We start from the raw sequence: 26,873 nt of genomic DNA on the forward strand, positions 1-26,873 counted from the left end.
AGATAACTTGGTGAGGCGTTTGGGTGGTTTAGCAACATCCTCAGCCTGAAAAAAAGATTTGTCCACCACAGTTATACTGGCCCCAGTGTCCCTAATGGCAGGAGTCTCCTGACCATTCACCTGGACACTGTCTTTATAATACTCTTTAGTATTATCTGGGATCTAAATTCTGTTGTTCCCACAAACCCAGAGACACTAAAGAAACACTGGTTGAGACTCCAATGGGTTTGTCAGCCAGTAATAGAAAGTTTCCACTTGCCATTTGTACTTCCTCCTCTGGAGCGAAGGCTAAGGAGACAATCTGGACCCCTGAAGGTTTACCCTCACATCTGGGATCTCCTTTCACATGGTCAGTAGAGCCACAAACAAAGCATTTGGAATGGTGGCTTGTTCTGACCTCCTTCTGGTTTGGCACCAGAAGGTACACTGGCCTGATTTGGTTTCCCTTGTGGTTTACCCTTGTGGTTTTGTTTGGGGCCCTCTTTGGGATTGGAATTATTAGAATTCTCTTTGGAGTCCTTTTTAGGCTGTTTTTCCTCATCCTTTTTCTGAGTTGCCCCAGAATCCTTATGAGTAACCCTGTTGGCAACCCATAAGTCAGCAGCCTTAGCTAGCTTCCTGGAATCCAATTCCTTTGAATCAGCCAAGTGCTGTCTGAGGTCAGGAGAGCAGGCATAATAAATTGACTCCAACATTACAAAATTCTTCATTCCCTCGTAAGTGTTAACCCTGTATCCCTTAATCCATTCCTCTAAGTTTTTCAAACTTTCACTCACCCAGGTAGCCCAAGGGGTACCATCATGCTTTTTGAGGGTCCTAAACCTCTTAAGGTACTGGGAAGGGGTCTTCCCAAATCTAGCTATTAACGCTAGCTTCACACACTAATAATCCTTATTATCCACCTCCCAAACTCCATTACCACATCAGTTGCAACAGGTGGGAGCCTAGAGAACAACCAGGGAAGTAGCTCATTCCCTGTGATGTCCTGGAGCCCATGATTATATTCAAACATTTTCAACGAATCCAACACATCCAATTTAGGTTCATACATACCCACTAATTCCTTAGGCATCCGGGGTCTTTTGGGACTGGAACTCCTAGAGGTACCAGAAGAGAGAGAAGCAGTTTCCACAGCTAACTTTTTCATTTCAAGTTCATGATTAAGCTCTATTTCTCTGAGCTCCAACTCAGCTTGCTTCTGCTCAGCTTGGGCATTGATTCTCCTGAACTCTAACTCTTGATTCGGTTCAGATTGAGCAATAAAACGTTTGTATTCTAATTCCAGCTTCATTTTTTCAAGTTCAAAATATTCAGGATTACATGTGGGACCTGGTATAGGTCCAGTAGGTACAGTTGGTAAAGCAGACAGAGGTTCCGGGTGGCTTACTGCATTAGGCTCACTTTCCTCTTCTGACTCATTATCAAGATTATCAATACTTTGATTCAGATCAATACCATCACTGTTATCTACATTTGCTGGGGGGGTAGATTCCTCTGTACCACCCAGACTTTGATTTTCTAACAATCTTTCTATGAGTTTGATTTTCTTGCCCTTCCCGGAGAGGTTCTTATGTCTACACAATACTTTCAAGCAATCAGCAGTTTTGGCAGACAATGAATCTAGGGTATAACTTTCCATAGTAGACAGATTTAGAAAATCAGCTTTTTAGTGCTAAGCTTTGTGGTTAGTTGTCCTAAAGTATCTACAAGCACACTAAAGTGTATACTCAATACAAATCCCACCGCTATACACCAGTGTTAGGTAGAAACCTGTGCAGTTCCAGTAGGGACCACTGCAAAAGGTTTAGGACTACAGGAGTTAGAAGTAAACCCAATTGGTAGCAGTCTGCACCACCCAGATTTACCTGGTAGCTGTGGCTGAGCAGTCAGACTTCTCTCAAGAAGAGTTAGGCAGTATACAGAGCATACACAATAGGGCAGGTAAACACAGTAGAACAAGCAAACACTGACCAGAGCTTTGGTGTAAAAGATATATAATTATTTATTTACAAACACATCTATGAAAACACACTGGCACTAATATCAAGCAAGTTCAAAAACACAGTCTCTAAAGTATATACACTCCCTTAAAAGAATATTAGGCAAGTCTTAAGTAAAGCAACACTTATTTTCAGACAGCGGTGAGCGCTTAACGCAGATGGCACTCTAATAATTCGGTTTAAAAGGGAGAGAAAGGCAGAGCATACATTGAAACTGATCCCAATGCTTTCAAAAGAACACAGCAAGAGAGGAAGGCAGAATCAAATCGTGAAGTTAGAGTTCAGAAAGCCGGATCCACTTTAAGAGGATCAGAACGAAATGTGCCCAAGGTCACACGGTTGAAAAGTGCACAAAAGTCTTGAAAAGGTTCAGAAAGAAGTTGGACCAAAAGAAAGGGACAAGTTAGATGGTCAAGAGGCCAGCCCAGTCTAGAAAGTTAAGGATTTACTGTCACCTTGTAGCAATCTATAGAAAGGGAGGCCAGGCGGACACAGCACCTTGAAATGGTGAGAACACTCCAGCGGGGGCAGTTGTTCCTGGCAGCGGTTGCGAGTCAGTGCTTCGTCCGGTAGAAGAGAAGATCTCTTCGGGGAGGAAAGCAGGAGGTCGTTGTGCTGCCAGGGAAGAAACCCGCCGCAGAGTTTCTCAATTCAAACGAGCGGTCCTTTCTTTTGCGGTTCAGTGGTAAATTGCTATCCGGTTGCTGGAGTGCTTGGCACGGGCAATTCGACCACTAGACGTCCTGGTAGGTGAAAAGGAAAGCGAACTGGTTGTCCCCACCTGCTCAAGGGGAAGAGACTCTCCGGCAAGAAGATCTCCTCTGTCGTCGGGAAGTGGTTCAGCAGGGCTCCACCAGTGATGTCGTCGTTGTAGGTCATCTCAGCTTGTCCCTCTCAGATTCTCAGGTCCTGTGGCGACTTCTGAAGTTCCCATCCCAAAAGCCCTGCTTTTATGCAAGAAACCCCCATTCATTCAGTCTAGCTGTCAATCAAACATGCTAAGTGGTGAGCCGGCCGGCTCACCACTTGGGCCAATCACACAAGAGTGTGACTTGAGTTGCCACGGCAACTCAGTCCAGGGTGCCTAAACCCCCTCCCACACCCTCTGTGGTACCCAGACAGAGTGGCACCACTTTTGGAGGCTTCTGTGGAGAAGCCCGCCAAAAAGTGGAACAAAGGGCTCGACTTGGGTTGGAGTCACAGAAGAGAACACAAACGCCATTTTAGAATCGAGTTCTGGCAAAAAATACCAACCGGTGAATTAATATTAAATAATTAACCCGGCGGTATGTTCAAGGCTATAGGAAGTAAATAATTAAAGTTGGTAGACTCGAACAATGGGAAAATCCCATAGAGATATATTTGCGGTCGAATATAAAAAGTAGTATCCACTGCCACCAGCCAAAACTCGATCGGGGGGACAGAGACGTGCCCCCTCGAATAACAGACCCCGGGGCAATCGAATTGCCCCGACCAGTACGTCCACAATATGATGGTTTGTACTGGTTTCTGTTCATAATTTGGGACTAGTAAAGCCAATGGTGACTTTACATGCCCTGGGAGACAGTAGTCAGTCCCAGGGTATGGAGTCTATGGTGGGGTGTCACTATGACATCCCTGTGTCACCGCACTGAGTGTGCTGTGTAACACACATAGTAAAAACACATGAGACCCTATGGAGTAAAAGACCCCATAGCCCATAAAACACATTAACAGTCAAAGGAACCCCTCAAATCATGTCCAAGAGTGTGTGGAAAAGAGTCTCACTCTTGGCAGGAGAAAAAAAACAAACTCCAGAAATCCGGCAAAGCTGCTGGGGGACTCACTAGGTTAGGAAATTCAGCCTAAACAGATAATTCTCCCTAACAGCCGCCCACCCCATGACCTCTTCCTGCTTCTACCTGTGAGACTAAGAACCATGGGGTCATCTTCTACTCCACCCTCTCCTTCTCTCCTCACATTTATGATGTCTCTAAGAAGTCAAACTATCAGCTGCACATCCTCAGAGGTATTCTTCCTTTCCTCACTTGCCCCCAGAAGCTAACTGTCTCCAGAGCTCTGGTCTTCGCAATGCTGGACTACTGCAACAGTCTCTTTCTAAATCTTCCTGACTCTACTCTTAGTCCTCTACAACTTATCCAGAACAGGACTGTGAGACTTGATCTTGGCCTCAAGCCCTGGGATTGTATCTCACCACCTCTGAATTCTCATTATTGGCTCCCAGTGGTGGCAAGGATTAAGTTCAAGACCCTCTGCATTGTCCACAAGGCTCACTGGGGCCTGGGACTGCACTACCTCTAACTCTCTCTTCCTATGTATCTCCAATCTCGAGCTCTCTGCTCATCCACATCTAACTCTCTGAGGGTCAGTCGCTTTTCCAGCATAGATTTGGGGGCAGATCTCTTTCTTTGGCTGGGGCATCTATCTGGAACAGCCTCCCTGCCTCTCTCAAACTTGAGCAGCACCATCTCAGATTCTGGAAGTAACTCAAGACCTTCCTCTTTACTTCTGCTTTCTATATTTCTCTCCACTATTGATGACCCATCTGTTCCACGCACTGGTCACCTGGCCACCCTCTGAACTTGGGCCAAGGTCCCTGCCTGTCCAGTTGCACCTTGCCTGTTGGCTACCTCAGCACTTGTGGTCTGTATTTGTAAACCTACATTCCACTCCCTCTGCACTTATGAGCCCCTCATTGGCTTCACTTCCTGACCATCTGCACTGGACACCCGCTAGCTGCACTTTTGTTTACCTGCACTTTTCCAGTCCGCATGCACTCCTCCCCTTCCCCTTCCCTGCGCTTGCGTGATCTGATTTACACAAGACTTCGTAAGATTGTTGTATTGTCCTCCCTCTGTGTGTCCATACAAATGCAATAACATTATAGCGTAAATGCTATTAAATTGTGTATAAAAGAGCTGCCACTCATGGTATTCATAGTTTCATTCTAACAATGTTCCCACAGATATATTGCCTATTAAGAATTAATATTCTTGCTTCTCACAGCGAGAATTGCTAAATTTCATATAAGGAACGGCACATAACCAGAAAACGAATGGGAAAAAGAAACAAAAAGTAAAGCAAGAGACCTAAAAAGGACTGAGAACTAACCATCAATGGTACCACCTTGCTACCAAAATAATATTTATGGAAAACCAGAACCAGACTAATGAAAGAAGGAGGGAAAGAAGCCAGGGGAGAAGAAATAGAAAAGGAGGGGATAGTAGGAAGGAGGGAAGCACTGCACAATATTCTAACAGAAACATTCATACTGGGCTGGTTCTTGAACCATCCGCAGGACCCCAGGAGCCTACTCTCCTCAACAATGTATGTACCCGGAAAAGTGGAAAAGTATAATGCTCCTATACATTATGTCCCACTGGGTTCTGTGTTTCAAAATTATGGATACACCGGGTTTTCTGTTGGCATAATAGGTGTCCCCTGTCGCCACATCTCAGTCTTACTTCTATTTTGTGAAGTCCAGAAAATCCAAAGCCATCCAATTTGCCATTATGCACTTCATGGAAATGTTATGCTATGGGGTATGCAGTGTTGAGATTTTTGATGGCTCTTAGATGTTGCAGCATGCGCACCTTCAATTTACACATAGTGCTCCCTAACTACCACTTAATACATGAGCACATCAAAGCATACACTACAAACTTTGTGTCACAGGTGATTTTAGCAGAGACTTTAATTGAGTGGCTCAATATTGGATGTTCACAAGTGGTACAGTTAGTGATACATTTTCATACTTTACCTCTGGTGCACGTGAAGGACGATTTCAAGATTCTGCCAACAACTGGATTGTACTCCTTCTCCCCATTCCATAAAGCACCTAACCAAATTGACATTGAAACAGTCGGGTCTGCAAAAGCTGATATCAGGGCAGTTACCAAGTATGCAATAAGCTGCGTATGCGTGCCAAAAGTAAGAATCAGTCTGATAGTGTCATGCTCAAATTTATCATGCCTATTGCTTTGGTCATCCAACAAAAGCATATCCCTATTGCTGATCTCAGCTTTAGTATAGGATTGTTCAATGACCTTCTTGGGATATGCCTGTTGTTGGAAGCACTAAGCAGTTATTTTGCTCTCTTTGTCAAATGCCTCCATAGAGAAGCAATTTCTATGGAGTCTAATGAATTCCACATAACGGCTACTTCATATCACATTTTTAGGAGGACTGCTTGTAGCATATAGAGGGGTATTAGTACCAGTAGGTTTTCTAAAAAGTTCACTTACCAGGCGTCCAGCTTCCTGTTTAATAATCATGTTGAAGAACACAAAGGAACTCCGGCTGTGTGTCTCATTGAACCTCTAATTACACTCGTTGACATGTGACATATGCACAGAACTCCCCCATTCTTTCTCACTCCCCCCCCCAGATAACAAACAGGTCATCAATATTGCGTAATTCTGGTAAGTATATATGGATTTCAAATGTTTTGGACCCATTATAACTCCCCACCCCCCACACAAAATCACATTGAACTTCACACAATAATTCAGAGGCGGCTATTTACCTTTTATTGTTGTTGCAAAGTTTCATCAGGATTCATCGAATGGCTCCAAAGTTATAAACTGCCAAAAAACTGCTCTTCCTATTGGTTGAGCAACTTAACCATAACTACAGGGTTGCTACCGCAGACCCTAAAGAAAAAAAATAATATATATATATATACATTCAATGAAAAAGCTTTGTTAAAGGGACGTTATGGTTACAAGTAAAACCGAAAAACCTCAGAAATTTAATTTGCAAGTTATGGTAAGCCAAGCAACCATAACTCACGCCACCACCATGCACGGCTAAGACTATCACCCAGGACATCAAAGATGACATCACAAATGTCATTGATGACATCACTGATGACATCACATGTGAAATAAATTTTGATGAGAAGTCCCTACAAGGGGTTGTGTTTATAATGTTGGTAACAAGATGTCAGGCGTGATCGGGAGACCTATCGTGAACTACTTAATTGATTAAAGAATGTACTCATCTAAATAACATTGTATTCGAGTTTGTTAATACAGGAACCTAATCATATATAAACATAGGCAATGGCTGCAGCATGCATAATAGAAGTACAATATTTATAATCTTGTAATTTTGGAAAGTACAATAATGAATGCTACCTTATGCGAGTTTTGAGTAATGTTAAACATGTGATAACTAGCTGACAATTCAGGAAGAAAGAAACAGCATTATCAGAAAATGTTAATAACATTAAAGTTTATCTTCATGTATACAAATGCAATGTGTGTTTGAGGCCTACTAATTTCCCCATGTTTGTACCATCATCTGAGACTAAACCATATGGACCGTACTTTAAGAACATATGACAAAGTTAACGTCTAGATACAAAAGCACCTGGCCTAGCTATGTCAATGAACAAAAACAAGTGGCCTAGATATGTGATGTCATCAGTGATGTTATCAATGACATTTGTGCAGTCAACTTTGATGTCCTTGGTGTTAGTCTTAGCAGTGCACTGTGATGGCGCGAGTTATGGGTTGCTTATTTTACCATAACTCGCACATTTCTGAAGTTTCTGAGGTTTTTCGGTTTTACTTGTAACCATAACGTCCCTTTAACAAAGTTTTTTCATTGAATTTCATAGGTTTGTATTAGTGCAACTTAACCATAACGTCCCTTTAACAAAGTTTTTTCACTGAATTTCATGGGTTTTTACCAGTGCATGCTATTTTCCTACAACTTACTAATATCATACTTACCCCAATATAGCAACACTTCTGTCCAATTTGCAATGATTCACCTTAAAACTCTGCCATTTCCCACCTTCTAACATCATTTTTAACTCTTCTATACACTTTTGCAACTTTCTCCACTTTTTTTGCATCTGTCGAAGGATATCATCGCAGACCTTCCAGACAGACCCTCGTGACCAAGCCTGTTTGCATTTTTAAACTGATCTAGGAACTTTTAAGCTCAAAATGAACCCTTGCACAGCTCCTACACCTATATTTACTCATTATCCATTAACAATCTAATGCAAAGCACATATTTGGAAGAATATTAGTAAAACTGATATTTCTCTTAAAAATGGCATCAGGTAATGCCCTCCCTCCTCCCCAAGAGCCACCACCACCACCAGCTGGAGGACCTACACAACAAAAAAAGTGCAGTACCTACAAAGACAATGAAGAGGACCAAGAAGAAGAGGTAGAGGACGTGCCTACCTCTAGCACCCATAGAGAATCATGGGTGTGGCAGTTCTTTCCCACTGCTTAAGATACCAAAGTGGAATGCACAAAGCGGGAATCCGGGGTGCTAAACAATGTTCTTCCTATAGCGGGACGCCTGCAGAATCCCGCTCTAGGAAGGAAGGATTTTCCTTCCTACAGTGGGACGCCTTTTCCAAGATTGCCACCATGGAAAGAGAATGCGGTGCTCCGTACAGAACCCCTCTTCCCTTTCTATGACAGCCTGGAGAACCCTATGACCATATTACCATGAGCACATTTTTATTCCCTTTCAAACCCATCTTACTTTCGAATAACTTTACCATATAACTGATACCAGGTGGACATGGCCACTTTAACACCATTTTTCATCCGCAACAAGTTATAACAGCCTGGCAGCCCAAGTTATCGGCCCAAGCAAAGTGTGTCTGGGTGCGCCCTGATGTCTGCGGGCTTTAGCGTGTTATAAATAATTAATAAATAATGAGGACTCTGGACCATTATCTTCCATTGCAGCCCCTGCAATGGGGGATAAAGGCCATTAGCAACCCTGGTTCCCAAAGCGGGAAGCCGGGGTGCTAAAAAATTGATTTCTCTTCCTACAGTAGGAAGGAAGGATTTTCCTTCCTAAAGTGGGACTCCTCAGTCATCCCGCTGAAGGAAGGACAATCCTTTTCCAAGATGGCCACCATGGAAAGAGAAGGCAGGGCTCCGTACAAAGCACATTTTATCAAACCTATCCTACTTATCCTACTTTCGAATAACTTTACCACACACACAGCTGGTCGCAGGTGGACATGGCCACTTTAACACCATCTTACTTCTCTCGCGGTCATGGCCAGTAGTCAGAATGTCCGCATCATGACCTTATGCCATGACCCAGACAATCTGCTTACTGCCCACGGCCACAAGCTATACCTCAGTCACCAAAGGTATATAACTATTTGTTGTACCTACATTATGTCAAAAAATAAAACACAGGCGCATTTGCAAAACCATGCTTTAATGTCCTTGCCAATGCTCCTCGTGAGTTTGCTCGAAATCCGCCCATGTTTTATTTTTTCAAAAGTATAAAAATGTATGTACAGACAATAGTCATATAACTTAGCCCCCACTTGACAAAATCCATTCAGTCCTTACACACACATTGAAGGTTGGGTCTATAATATTTTGCAAATAGCAACAAAGTTATAAGCATCTAAAAATGTTGAGACCCCCCTCTAATTTCGTCCCTTCTTGAGAAAATCCCACCAAACTTTAGAAAACCATTTATGTCTAGATCCAAAATCATTTTGCCAAATGTTGTGCAGATTCGTCAAATGACACCACATTTATATGCCCTTACACTATTTTTGGACCCCCCCCTCTAATTTTGCCCTATCTTGGCAGAATCCCACAAAACTTTGCAAAACCATTCAGGATTAGGTGTAGAATAAAATTGCAAAATGACATGCAGTTTCATTGAGTGGCGCTAAAGTTATAAGCCATCCAAAAACTGTTTTTCCCCCAACCCTGTAATGCAGAAATAGGTATAGATGTCCTAAGACATCTGAAGTGTATGCGGACACCCAGGACTGCCCCAGGAAATCTGGAGTGTTTGTGGACTGTTGGGGGTGAAACAGCGTGTTTTTTGGCTTCTTATGGCCATATCCCATCCCATCCTGACCCCCCCATCTCCCCAGAGATTGTTTTGTTGAGTTTGAAACCAACACATTTCACGTTTTCTCACCACCCAATCAGCGGCTGCATCCTGATATCCACGGACCACGCAAAAGTCTGCAACTGTCTTTTTGGGCCAATCAGAGGCCAGTCCGCGGATCGAACATGGGAAGTGAGTCTGCGGACTGGACATAGACATCACAATTCTTTTTTGCCTTATGTTTTGGTCGTTTAAAAAAAAACTACTGGACGGATTTACACCAAATTAACAACACTTTCGCGACCAAGCTGCCGCTCCTGTCGCAAATTTGGCGAAAATTCTTCCAGTGGTTTGGGCTATAGACTTGAGCAAAGTTTTTTCCCATTATGTCTATGGAAAACAAAATTGGGACCCCCTCTACAACTTTGCCCCACCACCCTTAACCAAACCTCACCAAACTTTGCAAGAGTGGGCCATATACTCTTTTTAGAGCGTTTGGTGAGGATTCGTCCAGGGGGAGCAAAGTCATAAGCCGCCCAAAAAGTGTTCTTCCTATGGGTTTAGCCATAATAAATGCCTGCTACCGCAGGCCATGTAATACTAGCAAAGATGATGTTGTTTGAATTGGGCATCTTTATGCTATTACATGAATAGTGACTATTTTTTTTTTTTAATTTAAAAAATTGTTTATAGTTTACATCAAATTTATAAACTTTTACAATTATTTCATCAACTTTAAAACACTTCATTTCTTAGAAACATCGCATAAAATCATTTTCTTTCTCTATACGCATCAAGATATATTTAGCATAATTCATTTCTATTTTGCGGTTTTCACATTTCATACTTGGTAACATTAGAATTTACATAGTTTCTTTACATGACTATATATCTTTGCAATAGGCCTTTTCTTAATGCATGACAACATAAAAACCCAGATCGATCTTGTATATAGTATATTCAAAAAAAAAAAAACATTGCTTTAAGTAGCATAATAATGCAATTAATCAAGTAGAGTGTATAATACATCAGTTATATCCTGAATTCATCAATTTCATTTAATTTACTGTGATTCTTCAACTAGAGGCATGTTTAGATCCAGATTTTTAGTTTTCAAATCCTCATCCATTTTGAATAGGAGCCTTGATAAAGCCAAAATAAAGCGCATACTATCCCCTTGCATGCTGCGTTCCCAAAAAGCGGCCCGTGCAGTATATGTTAGGCCTGGATTAAATTTGCCTAATAAGAAGCATCTCTTTTCCTCAAAATATGGGCAGTATACCACAAGATGCTTTATAGATTCAGTCTGACAAGTCGAAGCACAAAACCGACAATTTGGGTGCATGATCAATTCGCTACCATCATTCCATTTAAAGATATGTTCCAAAGTAGAGAATTGATTTAGTCTGAATCTTAGGTAGATATTACGTACTTTATGATCGGGACATTTCATAAGATATAGGGGACGAGTGCCCCTCTTCCTAAGTCTACTCGCACACTCCGTGTATAAGACATATTTCTGTTTTTTTTCAATTATCATTTTCCAGTCCCATTCGTACATTTTGCGTTTATTTCTAGCTAAACCAAGTTCTAAGTCCTTAATTGTTACTTCAATGGTGTCCAAAAGCATATTCATTTGTTTTTTAAACTTATCCAATGATTTAACACCACCATTATTTAATAAACTGTGAAGATCTTCATACAATGAGTTTCTGGGTGGCAACAGCATTTTCATATAGCTCATTAATTGTCGCCATCTCCATTTTGACGCTAGTGTAGATAGACCCAGTTCATGGCAAATTATCGAATTTGGTATTGCTGATGACAAGCACAAGGTTTTTTTCCAAAGAGACCCTTGAATCCCATTAAGGATCTGTTCAATGTTCATTAGACAAATGTCTAAACTATAAAGAATAATGGGTTCTACCTTTAACAAGTAGAAATCCAATAAGGGCTCGACCGAGAACATACAGTACTTAGCATAAATCACCTTCATCATTGATAGGAGAGAACAAGATTTTGAAGTTAAGAACTCCTTCCATGATTTCAGTGAATAGCTATTATTCAAAGGATAACCTAAATATCTAATCGAATTTGCCGTTTCAAGCCTGCTACCCGCAAGTGTCCAATAGTACGATCTTATTTTTTTCCTATTATGACAAATGATGATCTGAGATTTTTTAGAATTTGCCGTGAGATTGTGTTCTGCAGCATAATCATAAAAAAGATTTAATTTATGCTGTAGTCCCGAAGGGGTCCTGTCAAACAGAATAATGTCATCGGCAAAACAAAGCCAATCAAGTTTAAGACTACCAAGTTTTACCGGAAATATACCATTGCCTGTCCACAATCGATCCATATCTGAAAGGTACAAGTTAAACAGGATTGCTGCTAGGTTGCAACCCTGTTTTACCCCAATCTCAGTAGCAATGGGCGACGTAAGAGCACCTTCCCTATTTATTCTAATTTGGAAAGACGTATTAGTATGTAACATTGCAAGGAGTTGCACAAGTCGTTGAGGAAAACCTATATTCAACAGTTTTTCCCACAGCACTTCTCGAATTACACAATCGAATGCACTAGTTAGAATAGTGACTATTCTTTATATGTTGCTTGAATAATCAAAAGTATTGAGAGATATAACAATACAAAAAATGTACCCCTTCATTTCTTCTTTTTTCACAGACACATATGTTACATTTTTTGTTGATTAAGTTTTCCATTTTCAGTGTATAAATGTGGCAGTTGGTTAATATGTTTAAACATGCAATACATGTTAATATAATGTAATTGCATAATATTGAACGCTTGGCCAAGATGGCCTCCTACATGTTGAAAGCACCATAGAGTTGCAAATGCTGGATTGCAAGCTCATTTAAAAGCAATTTTCGAAAATGGAATCTGTAAGTGTGTGATCAAGCACCCAGCAGGGCATGAAACATGACAGGTTTCTGTGTCTCCTGTCTTGTTGCTAGGTCATTTTTTATATATTTTGTGTAATACAATTCCAAATGTGTGCATTTTTGAAAATGTTGAGTCTTGAGTTGTTTTCCTTTTGAATGGTGAAGCAGAGTGTGACCCATGCACAATGGTGTGGATTTTTCGTGTTTATATTTAATGACATTTGTGATGTCATCTTTGATGTCCTGGATGTTAGTCTTAGCAGTGCTCAGTGGTGGCACGAGATATGGTTGCTTAGCTTACTATAACTAGCTAATGTCAGAGCTTTTCCGGTTTTACTTGTAACCATAATGTCCTTTTAAGAAAGTGTTTTAATTTAATTTCATAGGTTTTTATTAGTGCAACTTAACCATAATGTCCCTTTAACAACGTTTCTCAGTGAATATTTATATATAGAGAGTGAGAAATTGAGATATAGACTAAAGAGGGAGGTTAACTACAGGAACGGTGCATGAGACGGGAGAGCGCGAGATGGATAAAGAGATACACAAAGGGAGTGAAAGAAAGAAAGGGGGAAATAGAGGGAGAGAGAACAAAATAAACAGAGAAAGGCATGGTGTTAGGGTGGGAGAAAACCGGAAGTACTGGCTCGAGGTTGCTCTTGTAACAAACTAAACTGACTTAGAGATATAAAGAGAACTGAGCCTAAAAGACATCACTCTCACTGGAAGAGGAAGAGAGAATGAGAGACACATTACTGACACAGAGAAAGATAGAGAAAATGAGTCCACTGACAGAAATAGACAGTAACAACATACCAGACTTCATTGACAAAGAGTAAAAATAGAGAGGGTGCAGAGAGACAGAGGGGAGAGAGAGAGAGAGAGAGAGAGAGAGAGAGAGAGAGAGACAGAGAGAGAGAGAGAGAGAGAGGTGGGTACAGCTGATATTTCACATTTGCTGTGACCACATTAACCACAATTCCCATGCATGTGGGGAGACCATCACTTTTGCACTACCTTGAAGATTTGACATTTGGTAAGAGATCAGAGTTGTCAAACTCTTGCATTTGAGGCCTTGAAAAAACATGGCAGATATTTTGGATGTCTCTCATTAATATTCATGAGATACATGTGCATATAATGTTTTTAAATGCATGCCAAGCCAATTTTTCCTCATGAATACCAAGGAGGGATATCCTGAAAACCTGTCAGGATTCTGGCCTTCGAGTCATGGAGTTGATCATCACTTCCCCAGCTTTTTTCATGTTTATTCATGATAAAATGATGTTTGTAATCCATCCATAAAGGGTAGTCTGCTAACCAGACCCTTTCATTAACCTCCATTCCTACAACAAAGATTGCACATGTGCCCTGCTGAATCAGTATCCAGATCTGCATTTACTGCTCTCCACTTGAAGAGAACATGTTCCTAGGTCACAGATGCCCTGTTTGACAGCTGCTGCGACAGTAAAGTCAGTGGATTACAGAGGATGCCTTTAAGTCTGATCCTCTGTTACAAGGCTATAATAATTATGGTAAACTATTGCCCGGTGGCAGGACAATCTGGAAACAAAGCCATGCCTAGGTTTTGGTATCACGGCTGATAGTTCACATAATTATGACAGCAGCACTTGATTTGTTGCATATATTTGTCAACCCTGTGAGCTCAAACCAGCTATGAGAGTCTCTCTGCATTCCAGTGAATAAGACAAAAGACAGGATACCTGTTTCTGCTTACTCTTTAGGGGGATGTGTAAATCCTATGTGATAGGCCCAGTAGCTCAAAACGAAAAATCTCCTGAGACACTTCTATACATAAAAACCTTCTTCACACTAGGGTTGGCACCACAGTGGGGCAGAGTAAGGTCAGTTAGAGAACACAGGTGTGTTTGAGGAAGGGTTCCTCCATTTTATTTTGCTGTGGACTTTTCTTGCCTTCCTGGTTCCTCCACTTCCCTTGGAACACGGCACTCTGGATATGGCATCAGAAACCAAGGATCACTTATCAAGGGCAGTGATTGGACCATTTTTAAACAGGATTGCTTTCATCCAATCTCTGCAGCCCATTGCCTATAAAACCCAGTGTCTCTGTCTCCTTCTGGACCTTCAAGGACATCAGGAAGAATTCATTTGGACTCTGTTGGAATAACAGTCTATTCCAAAGTGCTCGGCTGGAGGTGCATAAAGATGTTCCCTAGGGATAACAAAGGTTCTGCTCCCTGCATGCCCCCAGGGTACATTGAGGGTTATTTTGTGGAGGACCAAGGCCTACCATTCTGCTAGCAAATTTCACTAGGCTGGAAGAACAGATATTGAAAAGGTCTAACCTTGCCCTAGGACCCCCTGCCATGTTAATCACATCATTCAGAAGCAAAAAGTAGCCTCAATGAAGTCAGGCTAAGTCCAGCCCCTGCTGGCTGAGGCTGTCCGTGGCAAGGACGTGGTTCATGGATCATCTTTCGCCAATGTCCTCCTGCCCTGGCTTCTACTCCCCAGCACGACCAGTAAATCTGATTCCTGGCTCCATGCCTCATTCCATCAAAGTGCTTTTAACATTCTCCACATTCATTACTGCTTACACTATAATGCCTCCAGATTGCCATCATTTTGCAGCAAGACCTACATGCAAACAATCTCATTTACCCTCCGTGCTCTACAAGTACTGCAGTCATCACCCAAGGTTGGTCTGCAACAAATCTTCTGCTGTACTGGACTTATTCCTCAGACTCAATTTACATGTTCTTTGCATTACAGAGACATGGATACCTTCACATAATACCACAGTTGCAGCTTATCTGACCACATCACAGACTTCTTTCGGTCATGTCCCCCACCCAGCCACTCATGGAGGGGGTTATGCTATCCTTTATCACACTTCTTTCTCTGTTATTTGTCCTTCTCTTGCTCCTTCTTCATATTCCTAATTTGAATTGACTGACAATTCCTAAACCTTATCCGGTATCTTGTGTTCTTGTCTATCGGCCCCAGGGCACTATTGGTCCCTTTTGTGAGAATATTGATCATCGTCTTTCTCACATATTCCCACCTCCACTCCTGTTGAACTGTTGGGGGATTTTAATATCCATGTGTGATCAAACCATTTTAACACTCTCTTTCTATACATCATTGACTCTCATTTCTTTCTTCATCTTCAACTCCTCCATCCCATATCTCTGGCTCCTCTCGATCTGATTTTTATTTCTTCTCTTTCTCTGCTTCCCATGTGTCTTCTGTTCCAGTTTATTTGTCGGATCACTTTCTCCATTCTGTATCAGTGTGTCCCCAAATCCCTGCATGCTCTTCTGTCTTTTTTCCCACATCAGCTTTCTTTTGCCATGATCTAAACATCTTTTATCCATCACTCTTTAATTCTGCTTGCACTTCTGCTCTTCCTTCTCTTCCCTCCCTTTCAGCTCTTACCTCTGATGAGGCTGTGTCCTCTATTTCTACATCTCTTTCCTCTTATCTTGACTCACTCTATCCTTCTTCTTCTTTCCATCCTACTCGTAAACCTTCTCAACCCTGGCTTTCTCCTCACTTACGTCCACACACCTTTTTCTCCGCTGTCTTGAAAGACGCTGGCTTAAGACCAAATCAACGTCTGATAACTCATCTTATTTTTCTTATCATGCTATTTACGACAATTGCTTACTTTCTACTAAACATCTCTATGTATCTGATCTATTACAAACACAGTTTGCCCATCACAGGCGTCTTTTCTTTCAAATTCTTGCTGGGCTCCTGTCTCTTCCCACCCCTGATCATTCTACTAACTCTACCTTATCTGCTTCTGACTTTGCTAATTCCGTTTCCTCCAAAGTAACCTCTCTTCCGAATGACATTGAAGCCACCAAATTACCCAAAGCTGCACCTCCTCCCGTATCTGCCCACTTACTTCTATTGTTCTTTTTTCCACAATTTCTAATACTAAAACGTCTCTTTTATTAGCTAAAGCTCACCCTACTGCATCCCCAACTGACCCGATTCCTTCTGTACTCATTCTTGTACCCTATGTTACTTCCATTTTCAATGTTTGTTTCTTTACTTCTATCTTTCATACATCTTTTTTAAGCAAGCCTGGAACATTCCAATCTTCAAGAAACCTACTGCTGATCCTCTGATTGTTTCTTATTTTCATCTTATTTCGTTATTACCTTATCTTTGCAAGCTACTAGAATGGCTCGTCTACTCTCAAATGTCTATGTTTTTCTCCAATCCTCTATTCTTCCACAATTCCAATCTGGCTTTCATACTCTTCACTGAAACTGCTCTCTCTCTGTGTTGAATCCTCTTCTTTCTGCGCAATACTCTAAACGTTCCTCCTTTCTTATCCTTATAGATGTACCTGCTACTTTTGACACTGTTGCTCACTCTTTCCTTTTGGCCTCACTTTACTCTTTCAGTCTCAAGGGCTCTGTTCTATCTTCATTTTATTTGTATCTTTCTCACAGAACATTTTACATTTCTTTGGCAAGTCTTGTAAATGTTTCCTGCTTTCCCATTGTGTGCCCCAAGGGTCCATTGTGGGCACTTTTCTATGCTCTTGTTATACCTCTCATGTTGCAGATATCATTTCTTCCTTTGGGCTATCTCACCACCTTTACCGACACTCAGCTTTTTTTTCCATTTCCTCATTCTCCCTGAAATTCATCATACTCTTTCCGCTTGTCTAGTTGCTATTACATCTTGGATGTATTCCCACTATCTTACAAATAATGCTGGGAAGACTGAAGTTCTGTTTTTTTCCTACTAATACCCTTCCTCCTCATCTTTCTGCTTGTTTTATTCCCTTTCCCCAATCTATGCTCTCCATTTCACCTACAGCCTTAAACCTTGGTCTTCACTTTGATACTAATCTTTCGTTCTCACACCATATTTCATTAACATCTCGTTCCTGTCATTTCCATATTTACAATATTTGTAAAGCTTGTCCTTTTCTTTCGTTTCAAGCATCTAAACTTCGCATTTCTTCTTTAATCTTTTCTAGAGTTTTCTATTGCTCTACTGCCCGCTTTGGGATTCCCAAATCTCGTCTTCTGTATTCAAGTCTTCTATCTGCCTTCTATGTCTTCTCCCCTTTTGGGACTATTTTTCTTGATCACTTGCATCTATTGGTTGGTTACTCTTTCATATTCAAATTAGGTTTCATTTTCTTCGTCTTGTTTTCTAATCTCTTCATGGTCTTGATCCTAGTTATCTTACTGCCTTGATATCTCCTTCCCGCTCTCTTCACACTTCTTGCCAGTTTTTATGATTAGCTCCTCGTCCTCCTTGTGCCCAGTCTCGTTTTTGATCTTTTGAGCTTCTTGCTCCTCTATACTGGAATGCTCTGCCTTAATCTCTCTGCTAGATTTCGGTCTATTTGTTATTCTGTGGGTAGTTGAAGTCACATATACTGCAATATCCCTGATTGTTTTCTGAATTGTTTTGCTTACTCATTTCTATTGTACCAGTTTTGATCCCGTGTACAATGCCTTGGTTTAAGGCGATTTATAAACTACAAATAACATACACATACAAAAATACAAAGTAGTAAGGTTGGTTGTTTTAATTGAACTGCAAGTGCAGTTTATATGAGTTTTTGGCAGGCTCACATAGATGTGACATGCCATTGTAATGCCCCCTCATGTATACAATCCCACCCCACAAGTCAATGCAAAGAACAGACAGTGAGGTATTCAAAAACCAACATTGATTTGAAAGTATTTGATGCATTTTAGATAACTGGGTCCCTGCAGCTCAGCACAATATGGTATTTATCTACAACAATTATCTACACCAACATGAAAATGTAGCTGTCTATATTAATCTCAATTTCATAAACCCACATACACATCCACATGTAATCACGGGGGTGGGTTTACCATCTGTACACCTTTCCATGTGCATAGGCCTACACAATATTAATGAACCTGTGTGTGTGTGTGTGTGTGTGTGTGTGTGTGTGTGTGTGTGTGTGTGTGTGTGTGATTTGCTAAATCTAGATATTTCTTCTCATTTTATATTTTATATAAAGGGCCTGCATGCAATGCTTTCAGTCTTTTTTATATTTCAGGGCTGGAGATGTACATTTCTACAGTAACAGATACTTAGTTTTGTATTATCTTCCTTCCCACTCCATGGCTGACTCTGCCTAGGCTTTGACAGACAGAGACAGACAGGAGAATGCAGAGGATTTGCAATTCACACTGTTCTTAATAAACATAATTCATTATTTCAGCTTGCATTTCATATGCAAATATCTAGTCTATATGATGGTTCTCATCAGGGCCAGTAACTGCATGATGTCACTCCAGGAAATAGCACATTGCATTTACACTATGACCCGACGTGGGTCTGCACCAATTCAAATCACTGCCTATATTCGCAACTAATATTTAACTTTACAAAGGAAACAGCATATTTTATTTTTCATTGCAAAGTGGAATGGGCCTAAAAGAAACCAATTCTCACTGTTTTTTTTCTTTATAAAAATTAGGACACACAGTGCATTTAGATCTAAGCACTGGTGCCCCTAATTTTGAATTGCACCTCCTCTGCATTCCCAACACTGTCCCTTCCCACATTTTACCCGATAAAAGTGGCAGGAAAAAGTGGGGTTCTTTACATTCACCTTTTAAGAAGAAACTTTTAGATTTGGTATTATCGGGTAGGGACCCAGTCAGGTAGGCATCGTTCCATGAGCAAAACCCTCAATTTAAGTGGCTTGCTTAGAAGTGAAATCCACTGCACAAGCTAGACATGCATATATCGGCTGCTCTGTCTTCCTTCTGTTCATGGACCAGGCTTCCCATTCTATCTCTTCCTCACTCAATGTTCCAGAATCTTGAATATCTTCCCTTCTCTGTTCTAAGTCTATGCTATTCTTATAGGCCTTTACCTCATCCCCTACTCTTAGAACAGAGGTCTGGTTTCCTGCCATCTGACCAAAAAGTCAGGGAGATGGGCAGATGCTCCCTCTGAAAATTAGCTAATTTCGATTCTAACCTCTAACGTCTGACTCACCGGTGCTACCATTATAACACATTTATGTTTAGATTTTGCACATTGAAGCAAAGAATTTGATATGGCACATGTTTACAGTGTTATGACCTTTGACAATTGTACATTTGTTTACACTTTTTAAGCCATTTCCAACTTGAAAACAAGTACACACAGCTCCATATTCTAACAGAACATACTTTTTTGTGCAAACGGGCCACACATGGGATCAATCAGATTTTGCATTGCAATGCACTGCTAATTTTCCTTTTTACATATCTGAGATTTTTGTCCAGGAAAAGATGCATTGGTTTCTTTGGTGTGCACTTAAAACAGTTTCCCTTAAGAAGGCAGAAATGAAACAGCATTTAAATATGTTTTCTTCATGTTTTGAGTACTCCCAGTGAAATGGCCTAGTTGTGCATATCATTGGTGACATTTACCCTTAGCTAATCTAAGGTGGCTGGTAGATGCTGTGCATCTAATGTCAGTGACCCCCTTCTGTCAACCTCTTCAAAGGTCAATTGATTTGGTTAATGGGTTTCTCTAATGTAAAGCATGTGATATCTCTTTGAAGCTAAGCTTAATTCCATTTGTGCGTGCCTGTAGACAATGTACAGTGTTTTCATGCTTTAAAATACTGTCTTTAATGGACTTAATAGTGGCTGTAACATGTAATTAACTACTGAATTGTTTCCACTGGCCTGAGACCTTTAATTCTTCAGGATGCCAACAAGTGTTAACAGAGCTTAAAGTTCAATTTGAATCTGCTCTATTCCTTTGAACTCTTGAGTTTCAAACAATATAGTCTGAATGAATTATTAACCTGGCAGAATGAAGGAACTCATTATACATTCTCACATTGAATGGAATACATCTTGTCCTGTAATTACATCTTTACATATGCTATTCAAATGGGAAAGGCACATGATGAAATCCAAGTGGGCCTCCTTACGAGCCATGGTGCTACCCCCTTACCGCATTCCGGGTCTGGGTTCTCAAAATAGGGACTTACCGGGTCAATCCAACCTTGGAGGACCCGGTAAGTCCCCATTCTGAGAACCATTCCCCATTCCCATTCGAGCCCCCATAGGGCTCAATGGGAATGGGGATGGAGCTAATAACGGGCCCGCTGATAGTGGGCCCATTATTAGCTCCCTGGTCCCTTAGCGGCTCCCGCTAAGGGCGCCTGGTAAAACCAGGTGCCTATAGCGGGTCACGCTAAGGGACCTCGGAGTACAGAGGTAAGGGTTTACCAGCACCGGCATCCTTACCGGTGCTGATAATCCCTTACCTCCAACCTCTTAATGAGGCCCAATTTTTTGATTAATGGCTTTTGGTATTCAAGGCAAAATAACAACTTTAATGCTGGTCCTAACTTTCACATGTATCATGGATCATTCTTCCAACACTCTAAAGCTTAAAGTGTTTTTCTGTTCAAAGTTTCATTTCAAATGAACAACATCCTGGGCTTGATATTTTGGGCTCAGGACTGCAAGAACGCATGTCAGTATATATTGGTATTATTTAATATGGCTTTGAAAATAATTTACTTCAACTGTTTATTTCCCAGCATTTGGGCATACACCACAATCTGACAAGTCTCCCTTTTTATTGGACAGGAAGCAAAAGGCAGAAATCCCTAATAGGCTCCCAAGTTTGCACTTTTTATATCTTTCGCTCCTGCCAGGAACGCTTTTCTCATTCTTTTCAATTCAAGCCACGTCTTCATTATAAAATGAATGACAGAACCACTTTCAACCATTTTCGGCATGTTCAACTGACGAGGACCTGTGGCACTGCCTTTGACACTCCCCTTTAAACTACAAAACACTGCTGTTGTGTCATAGAACTGGCTTGATGTCACATTGCCCTAGCAAAGATGTGTCACCTGTCTGGTTTGCGCACCAGAAGAGCATGAACGTTATGTTGAACCACAGTATCCTCTGTACAATCATTTAACCACCTAGACTGTGCATCACAGCTCCGCTTGAACCGCTGGATCATCCAGTCACTCATCGACCCACATAACTAGTACTCATTATTTCAAACCATGCCTGATCATCAAACCACTCCTGGTGACTCATTACCTGCATCTCTCCCCACCACCTTAAAACTGCTTGATGCCTTCAACCTGACTAGATGCTTCTTTAACCCCTGGCTTCAATGCAACTAATCACCTTCGAATCAAGTTCGTCTTGCAAGCATCGCATCTCGAATCCTTGTTCTTCTCCACTGAACCCCCTACGAAATGATATCTGGTACTATTAAGATCCCCTATCCCCTTGGTCTATTCTGGGACCAATGAGTAAGGCCCTTGATGCATTGTTATGCTAAACTAGAAATTCTTTTGTGTGACATTACTGCAATTCTTGCTGTTTCCCTTCCTGCTAAAGCATCTAGAGTGCCTATATTCATATGTTCTTCATCTACTGCCTTCTTTCTCCAGGAAATGTTTATATAGTGTTTTCAAGTGTTAGTTGTATGATTGATTGTTTAATTACAGTATATATTGATATAGAACCTTGACTGGACATTCTTTGTATTTTGTAATTGTTGTACTTTTGCTGTTCGGGTGGGTGTTAATGTCCCCAATTTGCACCCCTTCAAAGAGTATAGCATTCCTTAATGTCATGTGACCCAGGACCAGCTTGTCTATTAGAGAGGAGGGGGTGGAGCTCTCCTACTCCCTTTCTGACTGCAGCCGGGACTAGAGTCCCGGCTGCAGTCAGAGCATCATTAGCCTTGTTTTGCCTCTGGCACATGTGTGGGAAGGGGGGATTCTTTCACATCCCCCACCACACACACGCACAGGTCTGATGTGCAGTTAAACTCAGGGGCTCAGGAACTCAGGAGATGTTCAGGAATGGGTCTGAATGGGGTGATTGTGCACCCCTCAGATTATTTGACCCTGCCCACTGCCTCTGAAATGCATTGGTTTTGACTGTCAATCCTTTGGCGTGACTGACGTGATGTGAAAGGTGATGTTACACATGCACAGGCCTTAGCCTGACTAGCTGGTTTCTGCTTTGATCATGTAAAAGCGATGAGAGAGACCAGTCCCATGGCCTCACTCACAGGTACCTCTCTGTCTCTTGTAGTCTGATCTGCATCGTGCAATGTTGGGTCGGGTCGTTTTCTTGGAGTGGGTGATTATCGCTGATGTACCAGTGAGTGGGTTACCTACGTTCATGTAACGCTGGACCTGACTGTCCATCATTTAGTGCTGGGTGTCTGTACTTTACTTTTGGTGGTATTCTTTCTCCTCTAGTGCTAGGCTAGGAATATATTTTCTGTAATGTTGCGACTTGAGGTAAACTTGGTTGGAGGACAATTTCTGTAGTGAGGGTGTCAGGGTCTTATGTATCCCTGATGTGCTTGCTCTCCAGTAGTTTTGATTGTATTGAATTAGAGGCCTATCTTCGCTGGTAAGCTAGATCTATGGGCTAATGTACTTGCACCATGAATGTATCGGGTCACAGGGTCGAATCCTACCAACTAACATTGTTTAGTCTAACTTGCCAAGCAATGTTGGTGGGATTCACTATGTATTAGTGGTTTAATGTATGTACCTGCATGCGGTGTACGCTGCTGTAGAAATCTGTCTGACTATGGGCGCAGCGGTGATCGTTATGAGACAGGAAAGCTGATAATTGTTCCGAACCCTTTTGCAAATACAATTTGTCAGACGTGAACTCTTAAGACTGTGCAGATAAATTGCGGTGTCACTTTGTTTATTCCTTAAGAGCATTGCAGCCATTTTGGACACAGAGACATGACTCCAACAAGTGCTCACCACAGCCAGCCATCCTATTACATGACTCTCACTCTGTTCTCACTTTCTTAGCAGTTTAAACTCTAGTTAGTTTAGGGAGCACACTGTCCATCTTCCCTGTATATATGAGCTGCTCCTGGTTTTCACCTCTGAACTTTAAAGTCTACAATTTTCATTTGAACCTGTTTTATTTTTAATAGATACAATGGTGTGGTATCATTAGTTCAGAAAATGGCATGGAAACTCACACAAATGCACAATGCCATCCACTTCATCAGTAACCTACAATCGTAAATTGTGGTGACTCTTGTTTCATTTGCTGAAAGTTGAAAGCCATCCTTGTGCAATTGGATTTCTTACAAAACTTTGGGGAGAACACTGCTCTTTGCTTCAGTGGAACACGTTTGTATTCCGTTTCCTTCTTGCTCGTTGCACAACTTGCTCGCTCCACCTTTTCGCCTCTTAAATGAGCTGATGGGCCTCAATGCAAGTTAGGCGGTAACATGCTGGAGCTATCAGTGCATTGCTGCTGAACTCGTAACACCATTCCGCCGCCTGATATCCCAATGCCACCAGTACATTACAAGTCCTGGTGGCCGGAAAGTAAGGCGTGGAAAGTGTAAGTCCCATTACCGTAGAGTCCCATAAGACTCCAAGGGAATGGGGACACGGTAGCACCGCCACCAATGCTAATTCTGCTGGTGCTTCTGTGAAAACCATGCCTGCAAGACCTCGGTGCCCCCGGCAGGTCAGACCTGCTGGAAGCAACGGCCCCTGCAGGCATACTAGGGCGGTCCGGAAAGGTTGCCGTACACTACTATCAGCACCCTTATTTATAGACCACCAGGCTCATAATGAGGCCCACTTTGTGTACAAAAAATAATCTTTACATTTAACTAAGTATGGTTTCCTCTTGGAATACCAGCTATAGGTAGCTAGCAATTTCATGCTGAAAGCACCTCATGTCACTAACAGCATCCATAGAGTGACTGTTGCAACTCACATCCCGCCCTGTCATCTGACTGTTGCATCTTTTCATCTGTTCTGGAGGCTGATGGTTGCATTGGACATATTGCCCCTGGTCGTTGAGTCGTTGCATCTCACATGCCGCTTCATGATGTGACTGTTACCCAGCATATTTCCCGTTGATTGTTGCAGCCATGTGACGAGCAGTCACAGAGTATGTATTTGGTTTTAATCACGGTGGACCGCGAAGTGTAACTTTCGGTGACCGCCTGGGTAATACGCAGGGGCATGCTTGAAGATGCTGAGACTTTGAAGAGGTCTTTCGCCATACAAAGTAAAACCACACCTATTCTACATTATGATTGAAAAATAAATTGAGCGCGGATTGCAATTGGAAATGCTACAGAATGAGTGTACGATGGCAAAGAAATATGGCAAATGGCACTTGTGCTCGAATTAGACCCCCCTAGTTATGAGCAGCAAATACGTGGTACAAATCACTGTTTCATATGTGCGATATATGGCCTTTTCATGCTAATGTTGTAGAAATGTCATCTCTATGCAAGTGCAGATTGTGAGCAAGCTATGTTCAACATTTTGTTCATGAGTTTAGAAAATTATTCCAAAAGGTTGATTCAAAAACTCACCTGTCAGCTTTTTAGAAATTGTCTTTTATATCTTAATTAATTAAATATATTTATCTTTGGGCTAGTTCAAAGGTCCGTTAACACTGTTCTGAATACATTATTTGGCAGCAGATATTTGGTAGCATGATGAGGCACTACCTGTATATTCAATGGGCCTCATTACAACTCAGGCGGTAAGGGTTTTACGGCGGCGTAAACAGCGCCGACCCTTACCGCCTGAGTACGAGGTCCCTTAGCGCCATGGCGGACTTAACACCTGCTTTTAGCAGGTGTTAAAATCCATGGCGCTAAGGGACCATGGAGTTAATTACGCCACCGTAATTTACGGTGGCGTAATTAACGCCTTCCCCACTCCCATTATGCCCTATGGGGCAAAATGGGAATGGGGAAGGGAAAATGGGAAAATGGGGATTTACCGCCCCGCCAAGGTTGGAATGGGGCGGTAAGTCCGCCTACCACCATGGCGTAAACGTAGTTTACGAAATGGTGGTAAAGTCACGGCCCAGACAGTAACTTACCGCCAGGGTCGTAATGAGACCCAATATGTTTTAATCAGTTTCAAAGTGCATTTCACTCACTTGAAATGAGAACTGCCTAACCCTGGCAAGGAATATTGAATTATAAAATAAAACCGTTGTATTGACTAACATCAGATGGCCAGAAAGTTGTGCACCTGTTCATACTTTTACACGAGTGTGCCCGGGTTGGCACTTGGGTGCTCAACTTCCCCCGCCCTGGCCCGACCCGATGTTGCTTTATACCGTGCCATAAATACCTGCTCAGTTTGTTAGGCCATGGTCTAGCAGCACCAGCTGGGACTGCGAGGGACCCTTCGCTCCCGAGTGTCAACATCACATTCTTAACGTTTCCTTGTTAAGAACTACAACAGGGAGTTTTTGTTTTGAACGCACCACTTGGTTGCCTAAAATCTGTGCCGTTCTCGAGTACAATTAAACATATTATCACACAAAACTGTTTTAATCTTTCAGCCTTATTTTCATATGTTCATATTTTTCACGTCAATAAGGTTTGTTTTATGTAGAATGTAATACATTCCTGACGTTATATAGGAAGCATCCCGCCTTTGTCAAACATTCAAATAGGTAACCTTTTCCAACATTACTTGTCGTTATGAGTGTTCGTCTTGAACGCACATTTTTAAAATCCACAGGCCATTTGTTTGCCTTCTGCTGAAATGAATTCTGGTATTTGTTGTCTTCCATTCAAGGTGGGATGAAAAATGCCACAATTGTAAACTTTTTTATATTTTATTTTAGCATATTTCTCTAAGGATTTATATATTGTTGTGAGTACTTGACCATGATTTGTGTCCTTTTCAAGTTCTCTTTGTGTCCTTTTCAGTTACCCTCTCATCCTTACGCTTCGGACACCCTTTTTTGGATAAGTGTAAAGATGAGAGACCAAGTCAGACATTACGCCCTGGATGTGGCAAGATAGTAGGCTTCAGTCCTGGAGATTGTAGGGGTTATCTTCTCTGGTTCTTGCCCTGTGCTGGTTTTCAGGGCACAAGTCGAGGGTACGTGTGGGTGGACAGCATCCATCCACTTTTTTCAGGGGCCGAACGCAATCCTTTTTAGGTGTTTTTGAGGCCAGGATTAAAAAAAAGTTTGATCACTCAAGTGTTCGGCTCCTAGTATTTCACCTCCGGTTGTCATGTTTCCAATGCAGAAGTTTACCCGCAGGTTCCGGGTAAGTGTCTGCACTGGACACCACATAATAGTGTCATGTCAGGGCA

This window comes from Ambystoma mexicanum, chromosome 3p (assembly GCF_040938575.1).
Source record: "Ambystoma mexicanum isolate Mex_15411 chromosome 3p, UKY_AmexF1_1, whole genome shotgun sequence".
NCBI lineage: Eukaryota > Metazoa > Chordata > Amphibia > Caudata > Ambystomatidae > Ambystoma > Ambystoma mexicanum.